This window comes from Canis aureus, chromosome 2, assembly GCF_053574225.1.
Source record: "Canis aureus isolate CA01 chromosome 2, VMU_Caureus_v.1.0, whole genome shotgun sequence".
Taxonomy (NCBI): domain Eukaryota; kingdom Metazoa; phylum Chordata; class Mammalia; order Carnivora; family Canidae; genus Canis; species Canis aureus.
This window is the reverse complement of record NC_135612.1, coordinates 69,880,740-69,893,266: the sequence shown is the minus strand read 5'-3', so window position 1 is coordinate 69,893,266 and position 12,527 is coordinate 69,880,740. Positions and strand designations below refer to the sequence as shown.

Genomic DNA, 12,527 nt, shown 5'->3' with positions numbered 1-12,527 from the left:
TCAAACTTTGGCTCAAATAAGCAAATTTGGCCAGGTCCCTCCCAATAGAAATCTGGAAGTCCATTTCTAGAACTGAGCTTTGTTAAACATTGTTAAGCCCTGCATGTCCTCAGGTTGAGACCACTGTCTTTGGGCTGTTCACTATGGTTACCATTGTCACTATCTTTGGCACAGGGCTGGGGTTCTCTTGGGATCTGATGGAAGCCAGCCTTTACTGAGATGTGCTATGGGCCAGGTGATATATTCACCTGTCACCCACACTCCCTCATTTGATTTTTGCTCCCTGTGTGATTGTGGCATGAAGGGGAGGGACATAAAATGAGCAACTTGGTGGAGGTGGCACATTCAAGCTGGGAGCATCTGACCCTACAACTGGAGCTCTTTCTTCTGGACTATGATGCCCTCTTGGGTGCTGCAAGTTCTCTGAAGACCAAGAATGCTGCCATCTTTCCACTTCATGCTTTTATAACTGTTCCACATCCTTTCCAACAGCAGGGATGTCCCTGGGCTGAAAGATACATATGCAAGAAGCAGGAAGAACTCACCCACACGGTGCCAGTGGGTTGAGCATTCTCATCTTGAGAGGTGCAAGGCCTTGCTATGTGCTTTCATATACACTTGGCTACCTGTGTCCAACCCTGTGAGGTTGGTTGTAATGGGACAGGGTAAATAAATTGGGTGCTCTGTTACGTAAAGATGATAGCTCTGTGTTGGGTTTACATATTCTCATTAGTCTTTAGGACAACCAGTGAGGTTAGAATTAGGACTCCTATCTTACAGACAAGGAAAATGAGTCACAGAGTGGAGAAGTATCCTTCCAAAATCCCACAGACTGGGTTCATACTGACGGTTGTACCCCACACCCTGCGCCCTGTCCTTAATCATTGCATGATACTCCCTGACCCTGATCAGTGCCAGAGAAGGGGGATGGAGGTCACTAAGGTCACTAGGGTCAACCTCTGAGAAAAGAGGGGACACTGAGAAGAGATAGAAAGAGCAAGACTGAATATTTTCCCTGAAAAAGTAGCTCCCGGGAAGCTTCAGACCAGAGAGAACACCTGGGCTGTCACTTTGGGAAGCGTCTTACAAGTTATCCCCTGTCACAGGCGGGTCCAGAGACCCCGCAGCTTCCCTGCCAGCTTGCTGTGCGGGCTCCGCCCTTTGTAACCTGGGGAATGAAGCTGAAGTTAATTAGTTCTATTTACTGCATTTGCCTGTCATTTCCTCAAGCTTCATGCCTTCCACCTCCCCATGTTTGATCTAACGGAAGAGAAAATCTCTCCACAGCCTGGATTGTGCCTACCGGGCTTACGCCATTCTCCGAAAGACTCTGCATTTTTAGCGCTAATTAATTTAAGTACTTCGGTTGCCCTACTGCTTCTGAGAGGCACCTCTGTGTTTCCAGCTTTCCCAATCAAACTTTGGTTTTTTGAAACACCTGTCACTGTTCAGCCTTCTGAAGATTTTTTGCTTCCTTCTGGTGCAGAGCTCAGGAGACAATTTGACTTTTCCCTTCAGACTCATTCAGATTAGTGAAAGTCATTAGAGACGAGGAAAGATCGGAGAACATAACTGCTGGAAGGAAATTTGGTAAAATGCGCTGTTGGGCCGGGTATTCTTCAAGGAAGAATAAATTTCTTTTGTGCCTTAAGCTGGTTTGGTTGGGTTATTATTTCCAACTTAAAGATGAAGAAATGGAAATTCTTATAAGTTGAGTACCTTGCCCTGCCCCAAATCACATGGCTAGAAATTGGCAGAATTGGAGTTGAAATTCAAACCTCTCTAGAAAGCCAGTGCTCTTCTAGATCAGGCTGCCCTGGATGGGGTCAGGCATGGTAAGATGCTGCCGGAGCGCACAGTGTGCAGAAGGCATTGTTCTTGTTTGCAAAATGGGAAAGAGAGGTGTGCAAACCACGGAGTTCCACACTGGCACCAATGGCACGCTCAGGGATGTGGCATGTGACCCACGAAAACACAGAGGTGGGGGCAGTAGTTCTGCTCATAGGTGCCTGGGGAGACTTCTCAGCAGCCATTTGGGTTGCCTTATGTCCTCCAAAAACACACATGGAAGTCCTAACCCCCAGTCTCTGTGAATATGCCCTTGTTTGGAAATAGGGTCTTTGCAGATGTCATGAAGCTTTAAGCTGAGGTCATATTCAGATAGGGTGGGGCCTAAATCCAATAAGACTGATATCTTGGTAAGGAGAGAAGAGACACAGAGATGGACACACAGAGGAGGGTACCACGTGAAGACACTGACGCACAGAGGGCAGAGAGCCATATGATGCTGGAAGCAGAGATGGATGTGATACAGTGGCAAGCCAAGGAATGTCAAGAACCACCAGCAACCACTGGAAGTTAGAAGAGAGAGCATGACTCATCCAAGAGCCTTGATTTCAGACTTCTCTAGAACCACGAGAGAATAAATGTTTGCTGCTTTAAGCCATCCAAATTTGTGGTAATTTGTTACAGCAGCCCTAGGAAACTCGCACAAGCAGGAACCACCTGCATGGACCTTGGGGCCTGAGTGGTGCTGGGCAGAGGGGAGATGTGGCAGGAGGGGGTGACTGATGCCAGGGCATGGAGGCATGCCATGATAGGCTTCCCTATCATGCCCTGAGAGTGGGTCTGGAGCTTGGTTATGCAGGCAGGAGGTTGCAGGCCATGAGGTTGAAGTGCTGGATTAGGACTATAGTTTGAAGGGTAGGGATGATCAAAGCAACCTTGTGGCCATCTGGGGCCATCTAACTGTGCTGGACAGTGGGGTGTGAGTTAAAAGGGAAGTGTGTCATCACCCACTGGCTCTCTATCCCCTCCCCTAGCCCAGGACACCTGCTCCAGGTGCTAAAGCTCAGATGCCAGCTTGCATCCCTAAACCACTTCATGAAGGGATCTATCCTGGGGAACTGCCTGACTCATAGCAAACTGTGTGTGAACAAAACAATAAACCTTCATGCCTTAAGCAACTGATCTTTCTGGGGTTTGTTTGTTATTGTGACAAACTAGTAATACATATTCCAGATGTTTGGAGACAGAATATAAGAGGTATACACATGTCCCACCTCCCCAGAAGACCCCGGGCCATGTGGATCATTCCTCTTTTATTGCCTGCTCCCGCCCACAGCCCCTTAAACATATTCAGCACTTATCAAATTAGCTAGAGAATTAAAGCTGGAATGAGCTCCAGGTTGTCTAGAAGGATCCCCTCTTCTGACCTAAGCTCCCACGGTAAGACAGTGGTAGGTCAAGGCAAAGCACTGGTGTCCTGCACGGAGTGCTCAAACTCACCTTGTCCTCCAAGCTACAGCCCATCATCCAGCCTGTGTCCACACCACTAGCCATGCCCATGGGACCATCAATTGCTCGAGGACTTTCCCTTACCATAGAGACAGCTGCTGCACTCTCCTGAGGACTTATAACCTCCTGGGGTGGGGGTGTGGGGGCTTTTACAATCAATGTGACCCACTCATAAGGTGACCATGTTATAAATTGCAAAAACCTCTCTCAGTGCTTTTGAGAGAGAAAGGGAGCACCATTCCTAATTGCTCTGGGGAAACAGTGTGAACTTGGACTGTCGTGGGCAAATTGGACATACCAGCCACCCTGCTCAGATGTGGTTTTGGTGGAAAGCAGCTCATCTGATTAAGGAGTTCAGGACCTAGGGTATGTGCCCTGGCTTTGTTATTTAGGGACTCTGTGAACTTGAACAAACTCCACTCTCCGAGGATCCAGGTGCATATGTGTCGAGTGGGAAGAATGACTAACCCTCACCACTTGGTGAAAATGTATGTGACGGTGGTGTATTCACTGTGAAAAGCTTTAATTTATTACCGTCATCCTTGCTGCTGACATGGGTGTTGTTAATGACTGTCATTCTCTAGTGAATTAGAGCCGGATTCTTTGCCCGTGCTGCTTGCTAGAATCATCTGGGAAGATTTATCAAATAAAAATAAATAAATGTAGTAGTTTGCTGGGGCTGCCATAAGAGAGAACTGCAGATCTCATGGCTTAAAAGGCAGAAATTTATTTTCTCACAGTTTTAGAGTCCAGGAGTCTGAGGCAGGGTGTGGGCAGGATTCTTTCTCCTGAGGCCTCCTTCCCCAGCTGGCATGGCCATCTTCCTCTCTCTGTGTCTTCACATGGTTGTCCCCCTGTGTACACCTATGTCCATAGTTCCCCCTTTTTATAAGGACACCACTCATATTGGATCAGGGCCCACCCGAATGACCTCATTTTTACCTTCATTAATTCTTTAAAGTCCTTTTCTCCAAATACAGTGACGCACCAAGGTGCTGGGGGTTAGGACTTCGACATATGGTTTTGGTGGGGTGAGGGGAACACAATTCAGCCCGCAATAAACGCCATCCTCACCCCCACAATGCTGGTATAGTTCAAGGCCAAAATCCATTGTATTGAAGGAATTTCAAAAACAGTCTTGATATGGTGAGTTGGAGACATTTCTGGCCAGTGCAAAGCCCTTTCCTGTACTGCTGAGTGAGCCTCCGTGAGACTGATTGAACAACTCTGAGCATCTTACAGCCAGCACTCTCCCGTTGGTGATGGGAAATGGTTTAGACAGAAAGCCTTAGCACTGACACATTGAATAATATTTTGTCAGTGGCTTTGGCTCATTGTGCAAAGCGCTTTCTCTGCTCAGGCAGTGCCTGACTGGCCTCAGGGCTTGCATGTGCCCTGCTGGACTGAAGAGGAGGGGGCTGCCTATAGCTCCCTAACTCAGGGGCCAGTGGAGGGGGTGAGATCTTACCAGGATCTCCTTTGAGACTCCATTTCCTTGTCAATAAAATGAGAGTGGACTTTCTGCACCATGTAACTCACAAAGTTGTCATGGAGAACACATGAGACCTATAAATTTGTAGCTTCTATTTCTGTATGGCCCAATATAGCAACCATATGCTCATGCGGCTACTTAATTGCAAAATAATAAAATGAAAATTCAGTTCCTCAGTTGCCCTAGACACGTTAAGCTCTCCACATCCACATGTGGCGAACCATATTGGTGAGTCCTGCTTTGGAATATTTCCATTACTACAGGAAGTCCTGCTGGATGGCACCACTCTGGGTGCTTTCCAGACCTTCCCCCCTGAGGACATTATCACCACTTAAGCTGTCCTTGCGGTGTCCCATGTAAAGCAGAGCCACTGACACCCAACTCCAGAACTGTCCAATTTCTAAAGTCTGGGTTCTGTTTCATTACCCCACGCCACCTTCTACATAAAGCTGAACGGACTATTTTTCTTCAGTCTTTAACATCAACACTGGAGTCTCACTTGTGAGGCAGTGAGGGAGATTCTGGCTCTGGAATCTCTGCCAGGGTGATTATCGGGGTGTGGGCAGGACGCTGGACTAAAAGTTTTGTCTCTGGTCATGTGCACACACACACACACACACACACATCCATCCTGTATCACAACTCTTCCTCTGCTGCTAACTACTGAGCAACCTAGCAGCATAAAAATTCATCACCCCGGCTCACTTATAAAACAGGGATCCTGTTGCTGGGTTGCAGCGCCCAGGTGGAGACGTGAGATGCAGGCTGCACACGGCGGTGCAGGCGTGAGCTGCGACGATGGGCCTCACTCTTTTTCATCATGTGCGTGCCTCTCCCAAGCACTGCAGGCTTCTGCTTCCTTGCCTAACAACTGTCCTCCTGGTGACACCCCAAAACAGCAACGTGAGACTGACTTACAGGAAGATGAAAAGCAGATGCTTGAAACCAGCGGGAAGCGCTCGCCTGGGAGCCGGTGCTTCCAACTTCAGAGGCAGAACTTTACTCCAGCTGGAGGTGAAGCCACAGTTAAGAGGGGCTCAGGGCAGCTGCCTCTGGAAGCTTGCCCACCTTGCTAACCTCTGAGCACATCAGGGCCATCTTCCACGTGAAATGATAATCAAGTGTGAGATCAGAATGAATTTTGCCCTGGGTGTCTTAAAGCTGTAGGGGAATAAGATTGTGCTTTCAAGTCCAATGTGAACCTTTAAGTACAGAGGAATTGGCTCCTTGAGGGAAGGGGGCAGGGAGGAAGAACCTGGCTGCTTGGCTGAGGGGGTTCAGGGTGCTGAGGGGGTTCCACAGCCCCCCCGGCATAGAGGACTGGCATGGGGGCACGGATAGTTGCAGTGCATTGCAAAAGTCATGCTGCTTGGAGCAGAAGACTCAGGGGAGGCAGAGGCAACTGGGTAGTTCCAAAAGACCCAGTCTTAAATCTGGGTCTGCACGGAGGGCCCAGCGTGACCTCAGCAGAAAACAAGAGTTTACAGGGAGCGGGGGGTGAACTGCACACATCATTCTCACTTTGATGGATCCCTGATTGCCCTCAGGATGGAGTCTAAGCCATATTGAGGTTCTCTGTAGTGGATACTCTGGTGTGCTCCATGCCCCGGGAGCCCGAGGGGATGTGTTTCCCCAGCTGCTGGGCATGCTGCTTAGACAAGTGTCAGACCTCTCTATCTGAGTGAGGAAGTAAACGAAGGAATGGATGACAGAAGTGCATCATTCAAATACATCATCCATTAATTTGGCATTCTCGAAAACACTCCTACAGCAACTAACACATGAGACATAAATATTTTTAAGTCAGTTTTGGAAAAGAAGGTAAGAGGGTAAAAATAAATAAGCAAATCTGACATACGTACAGGCCTTTACTATTTTCAGCTTATCCTGCCATATGCATTCTGACTTCGCGCCCAGTGCCTCCTGCCAGGTACCTGCCACATGCAACTGACCGTGACTTTGCCCTTGGCCTCAGGGAGCTGCTGACTGAGACGAAGAGGCAGAGTGGGAGTGAGTGGGGACAGAGAGGCCGTCCAGGGAGGTCTGGGAGAACAAAGGACACATTCTTGCAGGAGAGTCATCTGATTTACAGGTTTACAACCGGGAGGTGGCCCTGTTGGGGAGGGAGGTCATTCCAGGCAGAGTAGGCTACCGGGCAGGGGCAGGGAGGTAACACTGAGGGGGGAAATGGGCTTTAGAAAGAAAACCCAGGCCATCTGACTTTGCTGGCCTGGCACTGCCACCTATGGGACCTGTACGAATTTGGGGAAGCTTGGAATGTTTGAGTTTCCATCTCCCCATCCATTTCACAGAAATTTTTTTAAAAAATGCAAAAGACAATGACCCAACCCATCTCATTGGGCTGCACTGTGATTTCATATCTGAATTTTCAGTCAACTCCAAGGTGGGAATTTGTCTATTTGCCCCAATATTCTTACAGAGCTGCAGGAAAAGCTAAGTAAGACAGTGGAAGACACTGGATGCTGAAGGTCACTTAAAATGGTAAGCGTTGCGAGGCTGTGAGTCCCAATTTAAAACTTTTTATTTTAGTGGGTATCTGTAAGTCCATACTGTTGGATGGCTGGTGGATCTAACACAAAAGGCTATATGCACACACACGTAGGCACACACACACACAGACATGATGCTTAAAAGTGGCTGGTCCAACTGCCAGACATAAGTGTCCTGGATATTGGCTGTTTTGTGATTCTGGCCTCATGGTTCCCTTTGCCAATTGTATTTCTAACTCATGTCATCTGGAGAAGAATGGATCCTCTTGAAAGGAGCAGATCCCTCTTCATAGTTTCTTCTCCCTGGCATGACTGCAGGAGGAGGAACTCGTATGACTTCACAGTCCATCAGATTTCATCTTTAGTTTCCCTTCACCTTTCAAACAACTGTTCTAGCAATAAACCCATCAACAAATGCTTATTGAACACCTACTTTGTGTTAGGTTCTGTGCTATGTACAGGTGACACAGAGGTGACCAGAGAGACATAGTCTTTGCCTTTTGGGGTCTGCTGTCCAGAAACAAGAAAAGAGCCTATCATGGTTGTCTATAGTGACTGATCTCCTTTCTCTTACCTATCACTACCAGCTCAGAATTTCCTGCTGCCACGAGGATAGGTGCCACAAGTAACAAAAGGCAATGCACCAGGGAAAGATACACTGCCATACACAGGTGTATAATAACAGGATGGTCACAGGGTGGAGGTGTGTACCAGCATCCCAATAACCTCTGACTTCCTTCACTTTCTGATACACCCTGGATAAGCATTCAAAACTAGGTCATGACATTCCACAGCAACAACACAATTGTAAATTTTCAGTGTCCCAGAGCTATGCCTAGATTCCCAGAGAAATCCCATCATGACATCTCTGGGCATCCACACCAAATACCTCGCAGTTCCTTGGTTCTTTGATCTCCTAAGTTGTACATAACCGTAGGTCCCTAGATCATTGTACACGGATATCCCTTTTTCTGTTGTCAACCCTGATGAGCTTGGCTCTGTGATGCTTGGTTTGTGTGACCAGAAAACAGCCATCCTGCATTGCTGCCCAGGCATTTTACAGTATGACAACCTGCTCACACCCAGAGTCTGGACGTTGAGATAAGCACTTGAATTTAGGATGCTTGCCACAAGTTCCTGCTTTGCTTTTTCTCGGGGGCACCTTTTCAAATAACCACTTAGAGTTAGCCTAGGAAAAGTTAGTGACCTCTGCCCCAACCACCTTATAAGTAGTAGGCGCGATCCTGTTCTCTCTCTTTTGCACTCATGACAGTGGTGGGGGGGTGGAGGAGTGGGGGGGTGGACAGAGGACTGCTCTCACCTCTGGTTCATTGAATCCCTATCCTGAGATCTGTACCTAATAAATCTTGTGACTTTGTCTCCTTTGTGTGAGTGTGTTGAAACTGCACCTCCAATCAAAATGGCCCCAGGCTTTTCATTTCCCCAAAGTGGGAGTTGAGAAGCCAAGGGAACTACCTGCCCACTGTGCAGTGCCTTGTGCCTCCTCAGACAGCAGGTCATAATCTGCATCTTCTTAATTCAGCACACCAGCCCCAGGATTTCCAACACAGTTTGGAAGAAGGAACTGGAGAAGGTCAGAGTCTTCTGCATAATATAGAGTGGAATTTGGGTGACACAGGAACAGGGGGGTGAGAAGGGTTCATACATGGTGGTGGGCAGATGGAGGAGCCAGGGGGGTGTCAGGAAACCGAGCACTGGGTGGGGAGGAGGTAGAGTGGGAGGGAAATGTGGCCTCAAGGATGGATGTCTGCTGATGGTGAGCGCTAAGTGATGGGTGATGGCGAGTATGAAGTCTCCATCCCTTTACTACTTTGCTTCACAGACCAGACTTACCCCAGCTGCTGCTACAGTGAGAAATGGAGACAAAAGAATGGCTGTCAGTCTCGGGATGATGATTGCTCATAATACCTATGTGCCTTCATAATAATATGATGTTTACTACGTGTCAGGGCTTCTCCTATCACATCCCATGCACTTGACTCAAGTACACCTCACAACCTCTGTTGTGCTAGTATCATCTCGGTTTTGTAGATGAGGAAACTGAGGCACAGTGAGGCTTAATCATTGGTATGAGATCTCTCCACTAGTAGAAAGCAGAGCTCCAGTTTCCACTCAGATAGGCTATACCTTGAGGCCCAGAACATGGTGGAGACTCAGCAGGGAGACCAGAGTGAGGCAGGTCTCCCAGGCATTCACTTTGGGAACAAAATTTAAGGGGGCACCAAAAAATCTCAATAGTAACCAAGCTGAATATGGCTGAAAAGCAATATTTAAAATCGAATCAAAATTCATGCAAAAATCCATTCTGAAAAAAAATCAAATTTCAAAATAAAGACCATGTGAGTAATTACTGATTTTCTTTTTCCCACTGGCTACAATATAGCTCAGTGTGATAGTAAGGAGAGTCAGATCTTCCTGCTGCTTCTCAGTTCTTGTCCTCCACTCTGAACCAGAATATTTCTGGGAAGTTACTTGTGCTAGGATTCGTAAAATTCTAAGGTGAGGCTTTAAACTGCTGCAAAGCGTAAGAAGGGTGTTCGTGCCAATCCTGGCTAGATCTCAAGGGTTAGAAAGTTATCCAGCTGATGGCTGGATAACTGCCACATGTCTCATGCATTTACATGTACTGTTTGTTCTTCTTGTCGTGCTCGAATTGAATCTCTTCTCAAAAAAATTCATTTGATTGTGGAATGAACATGAGATCTACACGACTCTTAACAAATTTTTAAGTGCACAATACAGTATTGGTCACTGTAGGTAAAAGGCTGTATAGGAGACTTCTAGAACTTGAATTCATCTTGCTTAACTGTACTTATTGATTAATAACTTCCTGTTTCCCCCCTCTTACCCCAGCCTTTCACCATTCTACTCCATTGATTCTATGAATTTGACTGTTTTCGATATCTCATGTGTGTGGAATCATGAGATTCTATGGCTTATCTCACTTGGCATAATGTCACATGGCTCATCCATGTTGTTGTATCTGGCACTAGTTCTTCTTTTAGGCCCAAATATATTCAGTGGTAAGCAGAGACCACACCTTCTTTATCTATCCTTCTGTCCACGTTGTTCCCACATCTTGGCCAATGTGAATAAGTACTGTGAGAACTTGGGCCACAAGCCAGTGTGCAAAGAATGATGAAAAATTCCTTTGAAAGACTTTCCTTGATCCCCTCCTCTCTGGGCTCCAGCCCAAGGGGCAGGCAGTCCTCTCTGTGATGCCAAGCACCCAGCCCTTTTTGCCTCTCACAGCCAGTGATGTGGTGTGAAGGCACGGCTGAGAGGATTGTTGACAACATGCTCCTGTCACACTGTCTCAGCATCTCATCCGTACCCAGCCTGAAATAGAGTTCACTACACGCCTGCAAAGTGAGTGAATGTGCTTGGGGGGACTTTTAACCCTGCTGTTCTAAAATTCCGCATGCTTCTTGAAATAGCAATTCCTCCCCTTTCTCAAAGCAAGAACATTACAAATCAGCAGAGTTAAGTAGAAGTGACATAAATGCTTAAGTCAGATACGCTTGAGTTTACATACTTAACTGTGTAACTTTGGAGACAATAGTACATTTAATCCTCATTTCATCCTTAGGATGATTTTATGACGTAATGCATATACCAGGTACATGTTGGGTACTTTTATTTTATTTATTTATTTATTTATTTATTTATTTATTTATTGGGCACTTTTAAAATGGTGCATATATGCACACACACACACATTACAGTTTTATGTATCTGTTTGGAAATGTTCAAATTCAAATTGCATTTTTTAAACTTTAATGCTTCATTTAAATACAACACAACCAAAAGCAAATTAGAGGCTGAGCTGTGAAAGGTGGAGGTTTATTTTCAAACCCAGAGAGTTTTTGAAGAAGAGACTGTCTATGGCCCTTATGTGTCAGCTGGGGAAATAGACCCATGCCTTGAGGTATTGAGTGAAATTGTCCAGTAATGGGTTTTCAGGACAAGCTATCAGCTTTGGAGCAGATGTGCCCAGGAAAATCTGTTTTGTCAAGAAGAAATTCCTCATAGTTGGTGAACCTGGGCCAAGGAAGACAAGTACAGGAGACAGAAGCCAGCTACCACGCTCTGTGCCTCTTGGCAGGGAGCATGACTACACTACTGTAGTCAAGGTTGGGAAGTTCTTTTTCTTTCTTTCTTTTCTTTCTTTCTTTCTTTCTTTCTTTCTTTCTTTCTTTCTTTCTTTCTTTCTTTCTTTCTTTCTTTCTTTCTTTCTTTCTTTCTTTCTTTCTTTCTTTCTTCTTTCTTTTTTCTTTCTCTTTCTTTCTTCTTTCTTTCTTTCTTTCTTTATTTCTTCTTTCTTTCTTTTTTCTTTTCTTTTCTTTTTTTTTTTTTTTTTAGAAAATATTTTCAAGGCAGCCTTCCTGGACCTTCCTCCCTCCCCTCAGGTAGATTTTCCCACACTCGTGTGTTGCCATCACTGAACATTGTGTGCACCTCAATCCCAGCATTCCCCATATGGATTGTCATTTATGCATCCCTTAGGCTTGCCCTAGACTGTCGGCTGCCCAGGACAGGGACTGGGTCTTACTTGTCAGCATTTAATGGGTGAGTCCAGTTTCCATGACGTACAGGAGACATGGATTATCCTAGGCTTCCCTTGAATTTGCAACCAAGAACTTGCTGTCCATCAAGAGATTATTCCTTCTGTCAACTGTTTCCATTTTTGACTGGTGACAAGTGGGAGACTTGGCAAGTACAGGTACAGTCTCAGGTTTGTTGGGGAAACTTCAAGGTCTTCCACTTCTTTCTCCTATCTGACTACAGTTGAACCTTGAACAATGTGGGAATGAGGGGAGCCAACACCCTCACAGTCAAAAATCCACACCTGACTTTTGACTCTCCCAAAACTTAACTACTAGTAGCCCACTGTTGACTGGAAGCCTTATCGATCACACAAAAAGTCAATTAATGCATTTCATATGTTAAATGTATTATATACTGTATTCTTACAATAAAGTTAGCTAGAGAAAATAAAATATTATCAAGAAGTGAAGGAGAGGGGATCCCTGGGTGGCACAGCGGTTTGGCGCCTGCCTTTGGCCCAGGGCGCGATCCTGGAGACCCGGGATCGAGTCCCACATCAGGCTCCGGTGCATGGAGCCTGCTTCTCCCTCTGCCTTTGTCTCTGCCTCTCTCTCTCTCTCTGTGTGACTATCATAAATAAATAAAAATTAAAAAAAAAA

At 46.1% G+C, this 12,527-nt stretch overlaps 1 protein-coding gene and 1 long non-coding RNA gene across 6 annotated transcripts in view; one reads left to right on the top strand and one right to left on the bottom strand.

Annotated features, from left to right (window-relative positions):
- CLNK (cytokine dependent hematopoietic cell linker) overlaps positions 1-12,527 on the bottom strand; it is a 202,878-nt gene that overhangs the window by 111,435 nt on the left and 78,916 nt on the right. The window lies entirely within an intron of this gene.
- Positions 10,482-12,527, top strand: part of LOC144301350 (uncharacterized) — a 51,569-nt gene continuing 49,523 nt past the window's right edge. For 2 of the 3 annotated variants that reach the window (XR_013368172.1, XR_013368171.1), the window contains exon 1: positions 10,484-10,689. This is a non-coding gene — a long non-coding RNA (uncharacterized LOC144301350). Of the gene's footprint in view, positions 10,690-12,527 lie in introns of all 3 variants that reach the window. The other variant, XR_013368183.1, reaches the window with a different exon arrangement.